The sequence below is a fragment of the Hemitrygon akajei genome, chromosome 6, assembly GCF_048418815.1.
Source record: "Hemitrygon akajei chromosome 6, sHemAka1.3, whole genome shotgun sequence".
Classification (NCBI taxonomy): Eukaryota; Metazoa; Chordata; class Chondrichthyes; order Myliobatiformes; family Dasyatidae; genus Hemitrygon; species Hemitrygon akajei.
The window spans coordinates 71539538-71560616 of record NC_133129.1 but is presented as its reverse complement, the minus strand read 5'-3'; the positions used below and the strand labels follow the sequence as shown (position 1 = coordinate 71560616).

The 21079-nt window shown below is 42.3% G+C and overlaps 1 protein-coding gene across 2 annotated transcripts in view; it reads left to right on the top strand.

The window, feature by feature from the left end:
- Nucleotides 1–21079, top strand: part of grin3a (glutamate receptor, ionotropic, N-methyl-D-aspartate 3A) — a 187586-nt gene that overhangs the window by 32870 nt on the left and 133637 nt on the right. The window contains exon 1 of one of the 2 annotated variants that reach the window (XM_073048633.1): nucleotides 14230–14334. The exons of the other annotated variant lie outside the window; for it this stretch is intronic. The gene's annotated coding sequence lies outside the window, so the exon portion shown is untranslated. Of the gene's footprint in view, nucleotides 1–14229; nucleotides 14335–21079 lie in introns of those variants that run through there. 2 annotated transcript variants of the gene reach the window in all.

Sequence of the window (21079 nt, the reverse complement as noted above, 5' to 3'; positions counted from 1 at the left end):
CTGGATATATAATTATTTGGATGGACAGGGACTGATTAGGGATAGTCAACAAGGCTTTGTGCATGACTGGTCAGGTCTAACCAACCTTACAGAGTTTTTCAAGGAACTTACCAGAATTGTTGATAAAGGCAATGCAGTGGATGTTGCCTACATGGACGTTAGCAAGGCTCTGTCAAGGTCCCCCAGGGATCGATGCTCGGTTCATTTTTATTTTCCTGTATATCAACGATCTGGATGATAATGTGGTTATCTGGCGCAGCAAATATATGGAGGATACCAAGACTGAGGGTGTAGTGGACAGCAAGAAAGACGATCAAAGCTTGCAATGGAATATGGACCAGCTGGAAAAATGGGCCGAGAAATGGCAAATGGAACTTCATGCAAACAGTGTGAGGTGTTGCACTTTGGGAGGACAAACCAGGGTAGGACTTACAGTACCTGGTGAGGGGACGGTACTGAGGAGTGTGGTAGCGGGAATGCAGATCCATAATTCCTTTAAAGTCACATCATAGGGCCATAAGGAAAGTTTTTGGCACATTGGCCTTCATAAATCATAGTCCTGAGTAAGGGAGTTAGGATGTTATATCGAACTTGTATAAGACATTGGTAGGGCCTAATTTGGACTGTTGTGTGCAATTTTGGTCACTACCTGCAGGGATGGTGTCAATAAGATTGAAAAAACTACAGAGAAATTTTACAAGGATGTGGCCAGGACGTTGGAACCTGAGTTACGGAAAAAGATTGAATAGATTGGGACTTCATTCTTGAGCACGTAAAGAATGAGAGGAGATTTGATATTATCTGGAGGTCATAGAATTAGGGCAAAAGGTTAAATATTTGAGGGGATCCTGCAGGGGAACAACTTCAGTTAGAGGGTAGTGAGAGCATGGAATGAGCAGCCAGTGGAAGTGGTGGATATAGATTCGATTTCAACATTTAAGTGAAGTTTGAATAAGTACATGGATGGAAGGGATATGGAGGGCTGTGGACCAAGCACATGTCAATGGATTAAACAGAGTAACAATTCAGCATGGACTAGATGCAGTGAAGAGCCTGTTTCTGTGCTGAAATGCTCTATGACTTGTCTGGCTCTGAAGAGTTCCCCCCCCCCCCCCCATTTCTTATACGCCTCAAGTGCTTCATTTGTTCCTTGTTGCCTATAATTGCTGTGCATCTCCTTAATCAGTGCCTCAATATTCCTCAGAAACCAAGGATCACTAAAACTCTTAGCCTTGCCGTTTATTTCTACAGGAACATATAAATGGTGTACTCTCAATATTGCATTTCTTGAAGACCTTCCATGTAGTAAACGCCCCTTTGCCAGAAAGCCATCTGTCCCAAACTATCCTAATCTACACCTGTTAGATCCTTTCTACCTTCCTACAATTCAGAATCTCAACTCGACGGCCAAACCTATCCTTCTCCATAACAATCTTGAAGCTAATGGATTTATAATCAATGGATATGTTACCTCAGTCAAAGATCCCTCCCACCCTAGACATTCGCTATTCTCCCCTTCTCATTGAGCAGAAGGCCTTTGTGCCAGGCTCAAGGATGTCTTTCCTGCTGTTGTAAAAATGTACGGTCACCTAGTATGATAAGGAAGACTCCTGACATCATAATCTATTATACCTTTGCTCTTTATTGTTTACCTGCACTGCCCTTTTTCTGTAACTAGCATTTATTGTACTATCTGTTATTGGTTCCTCTTGTACCACTTCAATGCACTGAAGATGAAACAGTTTGTTTGTATGGACGGCATGCAAAGGTTTTTCACTGTGTCTCAGTACATATGGCAATAATAAACCAATTTACCAGTTAACCAGAATAAAGCATCACTGTTACAGAGAATCTAGCACGATTTGCACTTTAAGTAACTTAGTTTTGTGAACAGCCTCAAGATATACATTGATCATTTACAAGTTTTTAATGCATGCAAACATTAAGTAGACTTGCAGGAGTCACAAATTCATTCATCAATGAGTTATTGGCTTTTTGCTTCATGCCAAATGCTCATCCATCTTTCTCAGCATGTTCTTGCATTGCTTACTCCAATCTACTTACAGTCACTTTCAAAACATGGCTTCCAAGAAACTCAACACAGAACTTTTAGCTTAAATCAAGTTTAAAATAATTGATTCACAATTGTTCTTTCTACATTTCCTTTCTAACTTTGCAAGAGTATGATGCACTTAACTCACCCACCTATGGGAATCCTCAATAACTACAGCAGATAAATCTGCATGCATGACCTCAGCACCGTGTGCCTCATGCCTTTTTGCTCCAGCCTAATTTTAGTTCCTTCTCCCTGAAGGATGCACTACTTAGTGAAAATGAAAAAATAAAACCTGCAGAAGCTGGAAATATATCTGTCCATTAGATAATTGAAATTTAAAATGACAATGTGGCCTAACCTGGGTATTTTCAGCAAATTTGTTTTTATTTTAGGTATATCCTTTAGCTGTTGGTGGTGAAATTAATTTAATCTGATTGTTTAAGATGGAATCAGTTGTCCGTTCTCTGGGTTCTGATTAGTCAGATACTTTTGGTGATTTTCCTAGTACCCTTGCCGCCTAAATAATATATTTGACCTGTTTGTTGTGATCGTCAGGTTTTCCTGCAAAGATTTCCATCTTGTAATGCAGGTGCTGTGCGACTTCCAGCGGAGAATTTGAATCATCAAGAGATGTTGTTCAAAATGTGTTGCTCAGGGGAACAGAAAGAAATTACATACATACCTTCTCATCCAGGCAGGTCTCCAGCTTTAAATGGGATTGTCTCCAATGGTTACATTGTTTTTTACCTGCAACAGTTATGGTCAATTTGGTGTTGAATTGTCCTTTGCCTGTGTTGTACCAAATAGAACCACTTCTCATCTGATACTTACCACAAGACACTGAGCTCCAGGACAAAAAGGCTTTGATTTCCATTCAGTGGCACTTGTACAGTTATAAGCAAAGAAGGTCTTTTGAAACATTGGCATTTGTAATCTGACCTGGGTAGCGTCCGCATGTGACGGGTTAAGTTGCTGCCTCAGTCTTCGGTGACCGAGGTCCAGTCCTGGCTTCTACTTCTGTGTGCATGGAATCTGCACGTTCTCTCTGTGAGCAACAAAACAAGATGCTGGATGAACTTGGCCGGTCACGCAGCGTCCTTGAAGGGAAATGGACGAATGAAAGAAGTGTCCAAGTGAAAGGTCTTGACCTGAAAAGTCAAGTGTACATTTCCCTCCACAGATGCTGCTGGTCTGCTCGGCTGCTTCAGCATTTTGTGTGTTGCTCCAGATTCCACCACCTGCAGGCTCCTGTGTCTCCATGTGACCACATTGGATGCTCTGGCTTCCTCACAAATCCCAATGACTTGCTGATTGGTATACAGATTGGCCATTGTAAATTGCCTTTACTATGGGTGGGTGATACAATTTGGGATGGTGTGCTTGGTGGGAATATGGTTACAGAGAAGAGGTTGCAGGGAAAATTAGTAAGGATCATAGTTCTCTATGGGACACCGCAGACTCAATGGGTAAGATAGTCTCCTGTGTTGTATGAAAGTATGTGATATGCAAAAATTAGCACTGAGATTATGATCTAATTATCCTTTCCCAAACTCTGGAATTTACCATTATAATATGCATATACTCTTAAGGAATCACTGATGAATTCTGTATTTACTACTTATTCCCAATTGCCCTTGAGAAACAGCTGTGAGCTTGATCCCATCAACCACTATAGTCCTTCCAGTGAAAGTACTCTCACTATACCATCAGGTAAGGACTTCCAGGAGTTAGACCCAAAGGAACCTGTGGTTATAGGTGTTTCTGTGCACCTACTGCCCTTGCCTTTGGTAGTAAAGGTTGTGAGTTTGGGAACTTCCTTTGGACTAACTTCGGCCTGTATCTGACCGTCTTCCCAGTGGTGCTGCCATGTTCTCATACCCTTGAACTTGCCTCTCTTGGTTATTCCATTATTATTGCTCTAGTTTTTTTTTCTTTTTTGCACTATTTCAGATCTGCACTGCAGTTTTCTGCATCCTTCCGCGTTTTTGCACCATGGTATTTACTATCACCATGCATACTGCTAACTCTGTGAACTTCATGCGAGCAAAGAATTTCATTGCACCTTGATGTATACAACAATAAATTAGTTTGAATCTGAACTGGATGCACATTGCAGCCGGTCTTTGCTGTTGGGGACAGAATGAGTGTTCAAGGTGGTTGAAAGTGAACAATCACTTTTTTTTCTGGCTTAATGTTGAACTTAATGAGTGTCAGTGTTTTATTCATCCAAGGTTGTTCCGTCACAGTCCTAATTTATGCCTTGTTGATGGTGAAAATGCCCTGTAAATGTCAGGAAGTAAGTCACTCAACACAGGATACCCCAGCTTCTGTTACGCGGATATGCCCATCACTGGACAGTTCCCAAGCAGGGTCGTAGTGAAGTCTTTCACTCATTGAACAACGACTGTGGGATTGCTGCACTGCCTGGTCAGACTCTTCGTGGGATCCAATTGGACAGCCCAAACATCTGTGAATTTCCAACAGTGAAACATTTACTGCCCAAGATTTCCACAAGTTGACACAGTGCCAACACAGCAGCCCCACTGAAATCAATGAAAGAGACTGGCTGCTGAGAGCAAGGTAAAGGTTTTAATTTGATTGAATGGAGTTAGCTTAAATGCTTTAATTGCTTTCAGGATGTTTTATTCATAACTCAGGATGTGGTTATCACTGAGTCCATACTTAGTACCGTCCCTAATGTGTTAATTATTCCTTTAACTTTAACACTTATTTTTATTAATTTTAATTTTTAATTTTGGACAGCTCCTGGTAAATGTGAATGATGATGGTAATCACAGACAGTCAAGTTAAACAGTGGGTTTGACAGCTGAGAAGAGGACATCTCCACTGTTAGCCCCATTGTCTCTGTAGCTGGCCACCAGTTTGGGAGAGGCCCACGTTGACCCAAGCTGCATGGGTGTGTAGAGAGCCAAGTTCCCAGATGAAGTCTGCATTCAGAACCAGTGACCATTTGACTGGCGAATGCAGCATCAAGGAAGGTCTACCCATTTGTTTCTGTGGCGTGAATTGGTATTTGGAAAGATGCCAAAGAGAAGTTCCTGATACTCTGTGAAATTGTCCCTTAGGATCTTCTGTGTCAACTGCAAAGACAGACAGTGTCTCAGTTTCAATGTTATCCTAGTGATTGTGGTGTCAGCTATTGTACTCTTGTCTCCTAAATACATTCTATTGACCTAGTGTCTGTAACAACAGTATTGACTGGAGATGCAAGTATCTCCAGTATTCCCTCAGTACTGCACTGGACCTGAACCCTCAAACTTTTTTCTCAGAGGTGAGGATGCTGATCTTTCATTGATGCTTGTGGTGCCAAGAATATGCAGTGGGTTGGCAAAGTGACTAGCCGATCATTAAAGAAGTTGACTATTCAAACCAGGTCTCTCCGTTGATCGAAACTGTGCTGGAAGAATGCTCCGCATAGCAATGTTCATACGGTAATGGAGCTAAATCCCACAAGGCAGTGCACTCTGCCTGTACATTCTTATGGTGGATGACGACATACATTGCAGTAGCCATGATGAGACTGGAAAAACAAAATCACTTATCTTATTAGTCTCAGTGTATTCCACAGAAACAGATAAATAAAATTCAATTTTAACATTCCTCAGGAGTTGAGTTCGTTCAAAGGTGAGCATTTCTCAGTGCTCCTAACCATGATGATCTCTCTGAACCCAGATTTTTTTTAATGATAGATCTCTGCTTCATTCACTCAGATGGCTTGTTACTGTTTTGTACACACCACTTGCAAAGTGTATATAAATGTGAAACCCATACACTTATTGCATTCTATTAAGTTATCCTTATTTAGCAAGGCTGCTGCAGTTATTTTCAGAGCCACTTAACATAGTAACAGGTACATTGGTGCACAATCTCACTGCCAAGAAGCAACTATACAATTATACTAATTTTATTCGCTAGCACTTGGAGATAGTCCTCTATGCCTTTGCTTTTGAATGCTCACCTAGATACCTGTCAACATCCACACTAGACCGGATAAATCCGTAACCGAAGCTTTTTCTCTTCATTTTGACCCTCCATTCACACTGAAACGGTGTTTTCCTCCCCTGAAAATTGAAGTTTTCTAAAATGCTCTCCAGAGTGTATAAATCTGAAAACGCTGATTGGCCTGTGTAGTGTGTACGGGGTAGGTTAACCCCTTAGGCAGGGTATTCTTGACCTCGCACGCTACCTCATTATGAGCTGGCACCTTGTTGTTTACCTGCAGTACACTTTCCCTGTGGCTGTTACACTTTATTCTGTGCTGTCATTGTTTTACCTTGTTCTACCTCAATGCATTGTGTAATTATTTGATCTGAATGAACATTATGCAAGGCAAGCTTTTCACTGTATCTCCGTAAGTGTGTGATAATAATAAACTAATTCTAATTTCAATTCTATTTCCAATATTCCAAACTCTACCCATCTTATGGGTGATAAAAAATATCTTCCTTAGATCAACCCATACAAAACGCTGGAGGAACTCACCAGGTCAGGCAACATTTAAGGAAAAGAGTAAATGGTCAACCTTTCAGGCTGAGGCCCTTCTTCAGGACTGAGAAGGGAGGGGGATGGCAGAATAAAAAGGTAGGGGGAGGGGGAAGAGGCTAGCTGGGAGGTGTTGGGTGAAGCCAGGAGGGTGAAAAAGGTCAAGGGTTGGAGAAGGAATCTGAAAAGAGAGGAGAGTGGGCAATAGGAGATAGAGAAGGAGGAGGGGACCCAGGAGGAAGTAATAGCCAGGTGAGAAAAAGTAAAAGGTCAAAGTGGGGAATAGAGGAAGGGGGAAGAGGGATATGTTCACCGCAAGGAGAAATCGATATTCATGCCATCAAGTTGCAGAGTACCCAGACAGAATATAAGGTGTTGCTCCTCCATCTTGAGGGTGGCCTCATCTTAGCACAAAAGGAGGCCATGGATTGACGTATTGGAATGGCAAAGGGAATCAGAATTAAAATGTTTGGCCACCGGGAAGTCCCACTTGAGGTGGATGGTAAGAGGTGATCATTAGATCACCTGTGAACCCCTCTTACACCTTAATCTAATCGTATGTCCTCTGTATTTAGACATCTCTACTAAGGGGAAAAGTTTCCTGCCATCCTCCCTACCTGGGACCTTCATCATTTTGTATGTATCCATCTGGTTTCCTTCATCCCCACGCTAGAACTTTACCTTTCTAGAGAAAGCAAATAGAATCTCAAAGAAAGCTCATCTTCCAGTTCCTCCATTAGGTCTGAGATGCTTCCAGTGATTGGTAACTGACCGAAGCAAGTCATTAGGCTGCACAATGAAGGCATGGACTTTGTCACTGCTGTTGCCTAACGGTCATGTAATCTGAGTTCAATCATGACTTGCTATCACTACCCTGATACTCGTGTCCAATCACACGCTGCTATATTAATTGGCCAGTGTAAATTATTCACAGAGGATGTGGATGGAAGGCAAATTCCCTGAGAGTTCACAGGCACTGGTTTCAGAGAAACAAATGAGAATTGGTATTGAATGGATTGATCTGAGTTCTGGCAAATTCTCAGTTGGCTGAAGAGTTCCCTTCAATGTCAAAATGAAATATTAAGTAATAGGACAGAGAATAGTACAGCTCAGGAACAAGCCCTTCATCCCACAGGCTGTACCACACAAAATGCCAAATTAAGCTAAATCTCTTCTGCCCCACATGATCTTTATCTTTCCATTTTGCTAATGTTTGTGTCTCTGTCCAAAAGCTTCTTAAAAGTCCCTATCTGCTTGCAGCTCTTTCTCTGAGAATTGATTCCAAAGACATGCTAAGAAAAAGATGCTAACTATCTATTCCATCTTTACCTCTCGTAATCTTACAAACTTCTTACAGGTTTCCCCTCATCCTCCACTGCCGCAGAGAAAACAACCCAAGCTTGTTCAACTCTCTTTCTAACTCATGCCCGCTAATCCAGGCAGCATCCTGGGTTGCCTGAGCAGCAAGTGCAAAACTCAGTCAGTCAGGCAGCACCTGTAGAGGTGATTAAACAGTCAACATTTCATGCTGAGATGCTGAGGGGCTAGAAAAGAAAAGGGCAGACGCCAGAATAAGAAGGTAAGGGGAGGGGAAGGAGTACAAATTGGTAGGTGATAGGTGAGACCAGGTGAGGTGGAAGGTGGGTTGGTGAGAGAGGCAGTTGAAGTAAGAAGCTGGACTGTGATAGGTGGAGGGGGTAAAGTGTTGAAGAGGACAGAGAACCATAGAAGAAAGGGAAGAAAGAGAGAGACCAGAGGCAGGTAATGGGCGGGTGAGATGGGAACCAGAATGGAGAATGGAAAAGAGAGAAGGAGGAAGGAGGAAAAACATTACCAGAAGTTAGAGAAATCACTGTTCTTGCCATCAGGTTGGATGCTTACCCAGACAGAATAAAAGGTGTTGCTCCTCCAACCTGCATATAGCCTCATGGTGGCAGTAGAGGCCATGAACAGATATGACAAAATGGTAATGAGAAATCAAATTGAAATAGATGGCCACTGGGAGATCCCTCCCTTTTGTGGCAGATGGATCGAAGATGCTCAATGAACCAATGCGCCCCACCCCCCACCTCTGCCCAATCTACTTCAGGTGTCATGGAGGAGGCTTCATTGAGAAAACGAGGTACAGTAGATGACCCTGATAAACTCACAGGTAAATTATTGCCTCACCTGGAAGGACTATTTGGGGCCCTGAATGATGGTGAGGGAGGAGGTGAATAGGCAGGTGTAGTTCTTGAGCCACTTGCAGGGTTAAGTCCCAAGAAGTTCATAGATGATACCTGACTTGTTAAGTTCCGCCAGCATTTTATGTATGTTGCTGAAGACTTCCGGCATCTGAAGAATCACTTGTGTTTATCCTGGTAAGCCTCTTCTGTATCCTTTCCAAAGCTTTTGCATCCTTCTGGGATGACAAGAATCTCTATGAATTCTCCAGGTGCAGCCTAACTGAAGTTTATATAGCTACAACATGACTTCCTGACTCTTGTACTCATTGCCCCAGGTAATGAAGGCAAGCGTGCCCTGCACCCTCTTCATCACCCTGTCTTCTTGCAGTGCCACTTTTGAGGAAAGATGGATTTGGAAAATGCTGTCAATGGTCTTGCCATTAAGTGTATACTTTCTCCTTACATCTGACCTCCTGAAGTACATCACCTCAAATGTAAAGTTAACAATTCATCAGTTCTTTAATGCATCCATAAAATATAATGTTTTTTGTGTAAAAAGCAAGGCATTTCCTTACCCTTTCTGCACAATTGATGTATCCAAAAGCAGCTTATTATGGGCATCAGGCTTTATTCTTTGGGAAGATCATGTGAATTGTGCTTAGTCAAAATGCATTTCTCCATCCTTCCAATTATTATCATTGCTCTTCCTTACTGTATGTTGTATACTCAGAACAATTACATTAAATAATGAATTGGTTGTGAAACGCTGTTTGTTATTTTCCTGAGTATTCATGCACTTTAGTCTTGCAATGTTGTATCATCTCCACATCTCTGTGCTTCATGACAACTGGAGAGGTAAGCTCATGGTGACAGGAGTCATCAACAAACCTACACCAGTAACTGGATCCTGGACTTCTTCACAGAAAGGCCACAGTCTGTCCGTGTGGGCAGCAACATCTCTAGTCCCATCACTTTGTGGCTCCCCGGGGCTGTGTGCTCGGCACATTGCTGATGCATGACTGTTTCACAGGATTGAGCTCAAACCGTGTCATCAAGTTTGCAGATGGCACAACAGTGGTTGGCCTCATTACCAGCAAAGATGAGTCGGAGTACAGAGAGGAAGTGGAGTGGCTGCTGAACCAGTGTGAGAAGAACAACCTAAATCTGAACATGAAGAAGACCAAGGAAATCATTGTGGACTTCAGGAAGGTGCAGATGTACTATCCCCCTCTGGAAATACAGGATTCCTCTGTAGAGAGAGTTCAGAGCACCGTGTTGCTGGAGGTTCAAGTCACGGATTATTTCACCTTAATATCACCCCACTGAACAAGAAGGCACAGCAGCATTCTTCATTTCCTAAGGAGATTGATGAACTTGAGGCCTCCATCTTAACTGTGCTTTATAGGAGCACCATTGAGAGTGCCCTGACAAGTTGCATCTCCATCTGGTATAGGAGAAGCCAAGCGTCGGAAGAGAACCCCTTAGGAAGGATGTGAGAATGGCTGAGAGGATCATAGAGGAGCCTTTGTATTATTAGGGATCCTACCAATCCATCTAGAATCCTCTTTCACTTTCTACCATCGGACAGGAGACTCCGATGCATAAAAACAGGAATGGTCAGGATGGGAAACAGTTTTTTCCCTTCAGGCTTCTGAACTCCCTGCCACATCACATTCAAAGTGTGAATGGTTAAACAGTTCAGCACCTTACAATATTTAATTTAAGCACTTTAGTTTGTTTACTCATGTGTAGTCCATCTGTAGATTTCATCCTCGCTTTCCCAAGTTATTGTTATATATGTTACAGTCTTCACACCCTGGTTCGGAGAAACATCTTGTTTGACAGTATACATGGATAGAGTTAATGACAATGAACTTGACTTGATTTGACTTGACCAGTTGAAATAAGACATAAATGAAGCTCCCATCTAGACAAAGACAAATCATGTTGGAGATGGATTAGTTTGCTCAGCCCTCAAGCTCATTCCGCTGTTCAATAAGATGATGAAAGGTTCTATTCCTTTAATGTAATTTGGTCTCCCTCTCCACAGATGCTGCTGAACTTTGCATTTTGTTTGAAGTTTATGATTAATTAATCTATGATCCATCTCCCATCTACCAACCCCTTCTCCATATTTGGTTAAGAAATTGTTATCAGTCTCATAATTAAGGCTACCCTTTTAATTTTGGTGGCCCATCGAAACATAGAATATTGAGAAACAGAAATAAGATTAGGAGAAGGCCATTTGGCCCTTCAACCTCCTCCACAGAAAGATGATGATGCATAGTCACACATCAGACCTCATTCATTTGTTCATGTAAAGATAATCTTCAGTCAATATCAGTTTAATCATGTACAATATAAAAACAGGCAGCTTCTGTGGAGGGAAATTCAATTAAAGTTTCATTCTGATGGTTTTTCATCAGAGAAGAGGAAAGAGAATCAAAAGCTGTTTTAAGTTTCAGAGGAGGTGGTGTGGAAACAACAAAGAAAATGGTTGTGATAGAGTGGACACGAAAAGACAAAATGATGGAGGAGTTCAACAGATCGAGCAACATGTAAGAAGGTAAATAGACAGTCAATGCTTTGGATTGAGATCCTTCATCTGGATTCCCAGTTAGTAGAGTCATTAGTGTATCAGAGAAGGAGGTGATAAAGCATTGTTCCACATATCCCTGCAGCTTGGATTTATGCAGTATTTTAGATTGGGAGAAGTGAGGGAATTGAAAGGTGAACTAAGCTGGTACAGATTGGTATGACATTCTGTTCAGAAGTGGCTAAACTATGTTTATGACCCAACCACACCAGCAATAAATTTACACAAGCATAGCAGTAAAATTAGAAGTTGCTTTCACCCCTTGTGGAACAAAAGAAATTGTTGGATGTATACATTCAGATGAAGGAAGGTGACCAAGGGGGAACTGGCTCGGCATTGGTGCAAGGAAAAACTGAAAGGCTTTTAGATCTTCCTATTGAGATGGAGTTCTCACCCAAGCATAGCTCTCACACACATAGGCTGGACAATTATAACACTTTAGCACACAGTTTCAAAGACCATACGTAGATTATTTACAGCTTTTTTAAATGGCTTTGTAAACAGGCGGAGGTTCAACTCCATGTTCTGAGGTAGGGTTAGGAAGGATTGGGGTGAGGTGGGTTGGAGAGGGAACAATAACTGATTTTGAAAGAAATGAGAACTGTGATTAGAACTTTTCTGATTATAACATACCTAATGGTAAGTGACAATAACTTCATACAAACCTCTTTAAATTCTAAAAGAATCATAAATGTTTTGTCCATGTGTACAATACACTTCATAAGTGTTTTACTGTTAGTTAGAGCGAGACAGCATGGAAACAGACCCCTCAGACTATCTGCTCCATGCAGACCACAACACCTTCCAGCATTCAGCCGCATACCTTCCAAGCCCCTCTCCTCCATGTACCTATCCAAATGCCACTTCAGTGTTGTAATTGCACCTGCCTCAACCACTTCCTCCAGCAGCTCATTCCAAGTACTCAGTACGCCTGCGAGAAGGAGTTACCTTTCAGGACTCATTTAAATTTCCTCGCTCTTGTCTCTGTGCCCAACCCTGGGGAAAACTATGACTGTCCACCTCATCCATAGCCTTCAAGACTTTATGAGGTTTCTATAATCATTTTCCATGATCCAAGGAGTTAAGATATAGCATGGCCAACTTGTGCCCTCTCCAGCTTGACAAAGCCTTTCCTATAAAAGGGTGACTAAAAACGTGCACAGTATTCCCAAGTGCAGTCTCTACAATGGCTTACATAACTGCAGCATAATGTCCTTACTTCTAAACCTGATGCCCTGGCTGATGAAAGCTAGCAGTTAAACTCTTCTTTACCAACTCGTCTACTTGCACATCTACTTTCAACAAACTGTGCACTGGAACTCCCAGGTTCCTCTGTTCCACAACACTCGTCAATTCCCTGCCATTCTCTGTTCAAGTCATACCTGCTTTGATTGTGTGAGATCATCACCTTATTCTAAATTGAAATCTATTTGCCATTCCTCAGCGCTCTCCCCTAACTGATCAAGATTACTTTGTAGTTCATTGTGACCAATAGCAAGACCCTCTAATTTAGTATCATCAGCAAATTCAAATATCTGCAAATTCAAATACTGTATCTCTAAAATAGCTTCTGCAACCTTCCCTCATCTCCCATAAGGTTCAGGGCTGTATTTGGTCAGGCTTTGGGGATTTGCCCAATTTAGGTGCACCAAGGCTGCCAAGACCTCCTTCCTTGTAATGCCTGACCAAGGAAGGAGGTCCTCTCTGCTTATTGCCCTAATTTCTTTGGCAATCATTCTATTGTCCTTTGTAAACACTGAGGAGAAATAGACATTTAAAAATCTCCTGTGGCTCCACTCGTAGGCAGACTTGATGGTCTTTAACAGGACCTAGCCTCTCCCTTGTCATTTTTTTACTGTTATAAGAACTGAAAAACTACTTGGGATTATCTTTAACCCTGCCTGCCAAATGCAGCTCATACTCTCATTTTGCCGTCCCGTTTTCCCTCTCAGGCCACTTTTAAACTCTTAATGGGTTGAATCACAATTAAATCTTTTCTCTTTATGGCTATTTAAAATGAGATTCTTCTGCATTTGCTAGTCCTAGAAGCCATCAAATGCATTATGGGAGCATTGTTGATATTAATCAACTTCAATCTCCAATAAACTTCAATTTTGTGACAATGTTTACCCAGTCTACTGTGGTCTGAGAATGAGCGAACACTGCCGCAGTAATAGAATGTTATTTTCTGTAGGTCTGTTACCAAGTGTGTACCAACAAACAAAAAGCTAATTAACTCATAATTAGACAACATAGTTGTGGGTTACTGACTTGGATTTTAATTGTCTTTTCCATTTACAAAGCTTGGGCACTTTATGCATTTTAAATGAGACATCAGAATCACTCAGGAGAGCTTACAGGCAAAATTGGTTTGTAAAACAAGCAAATGCTTCCTGCTTCAAAGTTGATGCGATAACTTAGCTGATCAAGCAGCAGCTGCCATCAATGGAAGAAAACTAAAATAAGAAGGTGAGGTGGGGGGGGGGGAGGAGTACAAGTTTGTAGTGGTTGGGTGAGACCAGGTGAAGTACAGTAGTTGGATGAGGGAGTGGAATGATGTGAGAAGTATCAGGTGGAAGGGATAAAGGGTTGAAGAAGGAAGAATCTGATAGGAGAGGACAGTGGACCATGGAATAAAGGGAAGGATGTGGAGAACCAGAGGGAGGTGCTGGGTAGATCATTAGGCAAAGGAGGGGAAGGGAAGGGGTGAGAGGGCCACCAGAAGGAGGAGAAACAAAATCAACGGGGAGAAGGTGAAAACAGAGCGGAATAGTTACTGGAAGTTAAAGAAATCAATGTTTGTGCCATCAGATTGGAGACTACTCAGAGAGAATATGAAGTGTTTGCCTCATTGTGTCAGCAGAGGACAGACGTGTTGGTGTGAGTATGGGAAGTCGAATTGAGGTGGTTAGCCACCTAGAGACCTTGCCTATTGTGGCAGACAGAGCAAAGGTGCCCCCAATCTGCACCTGGTCTGAATCATAGAGGAGATTGCACTGGGAGCACCGGATACAGTAAGTGACCCCAACAGACTCATGGGTGACGTGCTGCCTCACCTGGCAGGACTGCTTTGTATTCTGAATGATGGTGAGGGAGGACATGAAGGGACAGGTGTAGAACTGAGTCATAGAGTCATAGAAAAGTGCAGCACAGAAACAGGCCCTTTGGCCCATCTAGTCAGTGCCAAAACATTTAAACTGGCTACACCCATTCACCTGCACCCAGACCATAGTCCTCCGTACACTTATCATACACGTACCCTTCCAAACTTCACTTAAGTTTTGAAATCAAGCTTGCATACACCACTGATTTTGGCAGCTCGATCCTTTCTCTCTCGACCCTCTGAGCGAAGAAGTTTCCTCTCATGTTCCCCTTAAGCTTTTCACCTTTCACCCTTAACCCATGTAATCCCACCCAACCTCAGTGGACAAAGCCTGCTTGCATTTACCTTATCTCTACCCCTCATGTAACTTGTCATGATTGAGGTGGGAGATCTGTTGGGGAAGGATGAGTGGACAGTGGAGTCACATAGAAATGTCCAGCTCTAAAACCCTCTGTTTCTAGTCTGTTGATCATCTACGATTTTACTTAAAGAGAAAGATTAGCTTTACTAGTCACATGTACAGTGAACGGTGTCATTTGTGTCAATGACCAAAGCAGTCCATGGATGTGCTGGGTGATGACTGCAAGTGTTGCATACTCCTTGTGCCAATATAGCAACCCCACAACTTGCTAACCCTAAACTTAACCCTTGCTCCACCGTTGGCATCTGTGCCTCTAATTTCCAGTGTCTTGGGCTTTGGAGTCCTATATTAAACCTCTCAAAGTTATGGCTTTAAGTGCTGATAGTTTCTTTCCTCCCACAGATGTAGCAGGACCAACTGAATTTACTTACTTTCTCTCTTCATCTCTATCCCTTCAGTTGTCCTAACATCTCATTGTTAAAATCTAACCCCATGATTCTACCTTCAGCAGATTGCCTGAGATTAGATGTGTAACATTTCCATAAAATACTTTCATAAAAAATCCAACTTGCTGTTCCTGCCGCAGCATTGCAGCATGCCAAGTGCCAAAACTCTTTTCATTTTATCCTGGTAGTTGATATAAACAGGAACGATTTAGCTTAATGTCAATGCTGTTGTAATTGATTTCTGTCATCGCATTGTTACTATGCCTACTTTAAATGTGATGTACAATTTCTAAGAACAATGTTATCAGTTCCTTCCCCCACTTATTTTTCACTAATGTACTTTTCCTTACATGCACAGAAACTCCTGCCCGATTCTCCAGCTAATCACCTATACCAGGCAATTTATGGTGGTTAATTAGCACACCAAACCTCTCACCCTTAGATGCAGAAGAAATCCAAGACATCCAGGGGAAAGCCATGTAGTCATAGATGCTGCACCTCATTGTCTACCTGCGGGGAACTTAATTTGCAGCTGTTACTGTTTATTCGGCATTCTGTTATTGTTTTACCCTGCCCTCTTTCAATGCACTATGTAATGATCTGACCTGATGAACAGCATGCGAGACAAGCTTTTCACTGTATATCAGTATGTGTGATAATAACAAACTGGTTCCAAATCTATTTCCAATTCTAATTCCAAGCTCTGCACAGACAGCACTCAAGGTTCAGAATAATCTCAGGTTGCTAGAGTTGTGAGATTGCAGTACTGCCTTTGGAACCACGGTGCCATGTGAAAATAGGAAAAAATTATCACATGAATATAACATTGTATAATACAATTCAGGGATGGTAATATGTCCCAGGCAGTACAATAAAGCAATGTATGTTGTTAAAGGCAAGTCCCTTAATAGTGTTGATATACAAAAGAGATCTTGAGGTCCAAGCCTTGAGCTGAGTTGATAGGGTAGCAGAGAAGACATTTGTCATGCTTGTCTTTATTTATTGGGATTTATATTGCAGCCTTATAAAGCTCTATTTGGGCCACACCCAGAATATTGCATTCAGTTCTGGCTGCCCCATTATAGGAATGATGTGGAAGCTTTAGAGAAGATATAACAGAGAGAGATTATGAGATTACTGCCTGGATCAGAAGGCATGTGCTTAGGGAAAAGTTAGATAAACCTGAGTTCTTTTCTCAGGAGCGGCGAGGGCTGAGGAGAGACCTGATCAAAGATTATAAGATTATGATAGGCATAGATCAAGTAGCCATCTGGTATCTTGTCTCCCAGGATTGAGATGCTTAATGCTAGAGAGCTTCCATTTCAAATGAGAGGGTGTTAAATTCAAAGGAGATGTGCTGGAAATGTTTTTACCGAGTGGTGGGTACTTAGAATACTCTGCCAGGGATGCTTGTGTGAGTAAATATGACAGAGGCATTTAAGAAACTCATAAATAGGCAAATGAATGTGCAGAGAATGGAGGGATATGGATATTGTGTAGACATAAGGGATTAGTTTAGGTATTTAATTACAAACTTAATTAGTTTGGCACATCATGAACCATAGGGCCAGCTCCTGTGCAATACTGTTCTATGTTCTGTGTTAATTTGATTTCACAAGCAATAATCCCATTTTCAGTTGAGAATGCCTCAATCTAACTTTGTAACATCAAGCCTACACCCTCTAGAAACCTTGCGGTGAGGCTTTATATTATTTACTGAAAAAGAAAACAAAACTGCAGATGCTGGAAATCTGAAATAATAGCAATAAATACTAGAAATACTCAGTCCAGCAGCAAATAAGGGGAAAGAAATAGTTGAGATTGATGCCCTTTTACCTTTAAGATTCAAGTAAAATGTGGCTTGCAGAAGGGTGTAGACAGCATAGGAAACCTTGGTGGTGGAGTGGAGACCGAGAGAGATGGAATGACGTGTGGTGCTGCTGCCTGGGAGTCGAGGAGAGGGTGTAGTTGGGAGCTATTTCTCACACCTCTGCTCTCACCACCACCACCCCACCACTTCCAGAGATAGAGTTCCTCTGGTCCTATGATCCTCCACATCATTTCTACCGTCTGTAATATAATCGAATCAACAGCCACATTTTCTCCTCCACAACCACTTCTGCCTTCCACAAGGACCACCGCATCCGTGACTCCCTGGTCTGCTCATCCCTCCACACTATCCATTACTTACCCAGCACTTGTCCTTCCACGCTCTCAACACCATCATCCAGACACCTAAGCAGTCCTTACAGGTGATGCAAAGGTCCATGTGCATATCCTCCAACATTAGTTGCTGCATTCAGTACTCCTGACCTGGCCTGCTCTGTATCAGAAAGACCAAGTGCATACTCAGCAACCACTTCACAGAACACCTACAGTACACTCAATCTCCATTGACAATCCTGAGCTCACAGTTGCCAAATATTCCAACTCCTCTTCTCAATCCTATAGTGATCTGTTCATCCTTTGCCTTCTCTACTGCCAAGATAAAGCCCAGTGCAAACTGAAGGAACAAAACCAATGACATCAATATTGAATTTTTCAATTTTAGGTAATCCTTCCCATTTTCTCTTCTGTTTCCCTCTTCTCCATTCCCACCCACACATAGGTGCTCTGATACTCTTCCCACATTCCCCCTAGCCCCTTTACCCATTCTGATTCCATCTACCCAATTCATACACAGGTTACCCCAAACCCACCTACCGGCCATCCCCCCATTTGGTTCCAATTGTCACTTACCTCTCGTTTCTCCTCTAATGTTTCCTCTCCTTACCTCCTTTACTAATCTGAATCCGGTTCTGGAAATGCTTCATGTACCTGTGTATTTTCTTCCAACAGCTATCTCACACCTTTGCATTCCCCTTCCTCAGCCATGTTCCAGCTGATGATTTATTTTCTTTCTCCTCTCTGTCTCTCTCTTTGTCTGCCTCTATCTGTCGGTCACCTGCTACTATCTTCTAGCTCCAAACATGATCACCTCCCCTACCTGGCACTAACTGCCTGTCATCTTGCACCCTTTCTCAGTCCACCAATTGCCTCAGCGTCCTTTCTAGCCACTCCCCTTCTCCTCTATATACCCGCCATCTCAAATCTCCACTCTGTCTTCGTGCAGGGTTTCGACCTGGATCATTGTCAATTCCTTTGCTCATAAAAAATGCTGGTCAGCCTGCTGAGTTCCTTCAGCATATTTGTCGTTCTCCAGATCTTCAGTCGTTTGCGAGTCTCTAAATAGAAAGTTACTTAGAACATATGACAGTACAGCACAGTACAGGCCCTTCAGCCCATGATGTTGAACCAGTCCTTTAATCTAACTGCGAAAAATCTAACCTTTCTTTACCACATAGCCCTCCATTTTTCTTTCATCATTTGTGTGCCTATGATTCTTGTAACTGTCTCTAACGTATCTCTCTCTACCGCCAACCCTAGCAACGTGTTGAATGCACCCACCATTCTCTGTGTGAAAAAAAACCCTACCTCTGACATTTCACTTATACTTCCCTCCAAGCACATTAAAGAAATATCCCCTCATATTAGCCATTTCCACCTGGAAATAGTTTCTACCTGCTCCCTCTATCTGTGCCTCATCATCTTGTACATCTCTATCAAGTGATCACTCAGCCTCCTTCTCTCCAAAGAGAAAAATTCTTAGCTCACTCAAACCATCCTCATAAGACATGCTCTCCAATCTAGGCAGATACTGGTAAATCTCTTCTGCAACCTCTTTTAAATGTCCACATCCATCCTAAATAGGGGAACCAGAACTGAACACAATATTCCGAATGTGATCTAACCTGAGTTTTATGGAGCTGCAACATTATAGAACATAGAAATCTACAGCAAAATACAAGCTCTTCGGCCCACAATGTTGTGCTAACCTTGTAACCTACTCACTCTAGACACTGCCTAGAATTATCGTACTGCAGAGTCCTCTATTTTTTTAAGCTCCGTGTACCTATCTAAGAGTCTCTTAAAAGACCTTATTGTTTCCGTGTCTAACTGAATTGCAGGCAGTGCATTCCACGTACCCACCACCCTCTGTGGGAAAAACTTACCCCTGACATCCCCTGTGTACCTACTTCCAAGCACCTTAAAACTATGACCCCTCGTTTTTTTACCATTTCTGTCTTGGGAAAAAGCTCCTGACTATCCACATGATCAGTACCTCTCATCATCTTATACAGCTCTATCAGGTCACCTCTCATCCTTCATCGCTCAAAGGAGAAAAGGCCAAGTTTACTCAACCAATTCTCATAAGGCATGCCCTCCAATCCAGGCAACATCCTTGTAAAATCTACACTGCACTCTCTCTATAGTATTGACATCCTTCCTGTAGTGAGGTGTTTAGAACAGAACACGGTACTCTAAGTGGGTCTGACCAAGGTCTTATAGAGCCGTAACATTACTTCACAGCTCTTGAACTTAATCCCACAGTTGATGAAGGTCAACATACCATACGCCTCCTTAACAACACTGAGAACCTGAGCAGCAGCTTTGAGGATCCTATGGACACGGACCCCAAGATCTTTCTGATTCTCCACACTGCCAAGAGTCTTGCCTCTAGTACTATATTCTGTCTTCAAATTTGACCTACTGAAGTGAGCCACTTCACACTTATCTGGGTTGAACTCCATCTACCACTTCTCAGCCCAGTTCTGTATCCTATCAATGTCCCGCTGTAACTTTTGACAACCCTTCAGACAATCCACGACACCCCTAACCTTTGTGTTATCAGCAAAATTACTAACACATCCTTCTACTTCTTTATCCAGGTCATTTATAAAAATCAGAAAGAGGAAGTGTCCCAGAACAGATCACTATGGAACACCACTGGTCACCAACCTCTATGCAGAATACAAACTATCTACAACCATCCTTTGCCTTCTGTGGCAAGACAATTCTGGATCCACAAAGCAAGGTCTCCTTGGATCCCAAGCCTCCTTATTTTCTGAATGAGCCTTGCATGGGGGACCTTACAAATGCCTTGCAGAAATTCATATACACTACATCCACTTAACTACTTTCATCAGTGTGTTTTGTTACATCCTCAAAGAATTCAATCAGACTTGTAAGGGATGACACGTCCTTGACAAAGCCATGCTGACTATCCTTAATCAGATTATGTCTCTCCAAATGGCCATAAATCCTGCTTCTCAGGATCTTCAACAACTTGCCCACTGCTGAAGTAAGACTCACTGGTCTATAATTTACTGGGTTACCTTGTGCCTCTTGAACTCAGTCCCTGATTAATGAAGGCCAACACTCCATGCAACTTCTTACCAACACTCTTGACTTGCACTGCAATGTTTGGGGACCTGTGGGCATGAACCCCAAGATCCCTCTGCTTCTCCACACTGTTAAGAAACTTGCCATTAATCCTGTATTCTACTTTGAAGTTCAACCTTCCAAACTCAATCACTCACAGTTTTCTGAATTGAGCTCCATCTGCCACTTGTCAGCCCAGCTCTTTCCCCTATCAATGCATCTTTGTAACCTATGACAATCTTCTACACTATCTATAATACCAACAAGTCTGTGTCATCTGTAAGCTTACTAACCTACCCTTCCAATTCCTCACTAAGAACAGGAGTCCCAGAACAAATGCCTGTGGTCACCAACCTCCAGGCAGAAAACACTCCACCTAGTACAACCCTCTGCTTTATGTGTTCAAGCCAATTCTGAATCGAAGCAGCCAGGTTTCCCTGGATCCCATGCTTCCTGATTTTCTAAATGAGCCTATCCTGGGAAACCTTGTCAAGCAACTTTCTAAAATCCATACACACCACATCTACTGTTCTACCTTCTTAAATATGTTTTGTCACTTACTCAAAGTATGCAGTCATCCATGTAAG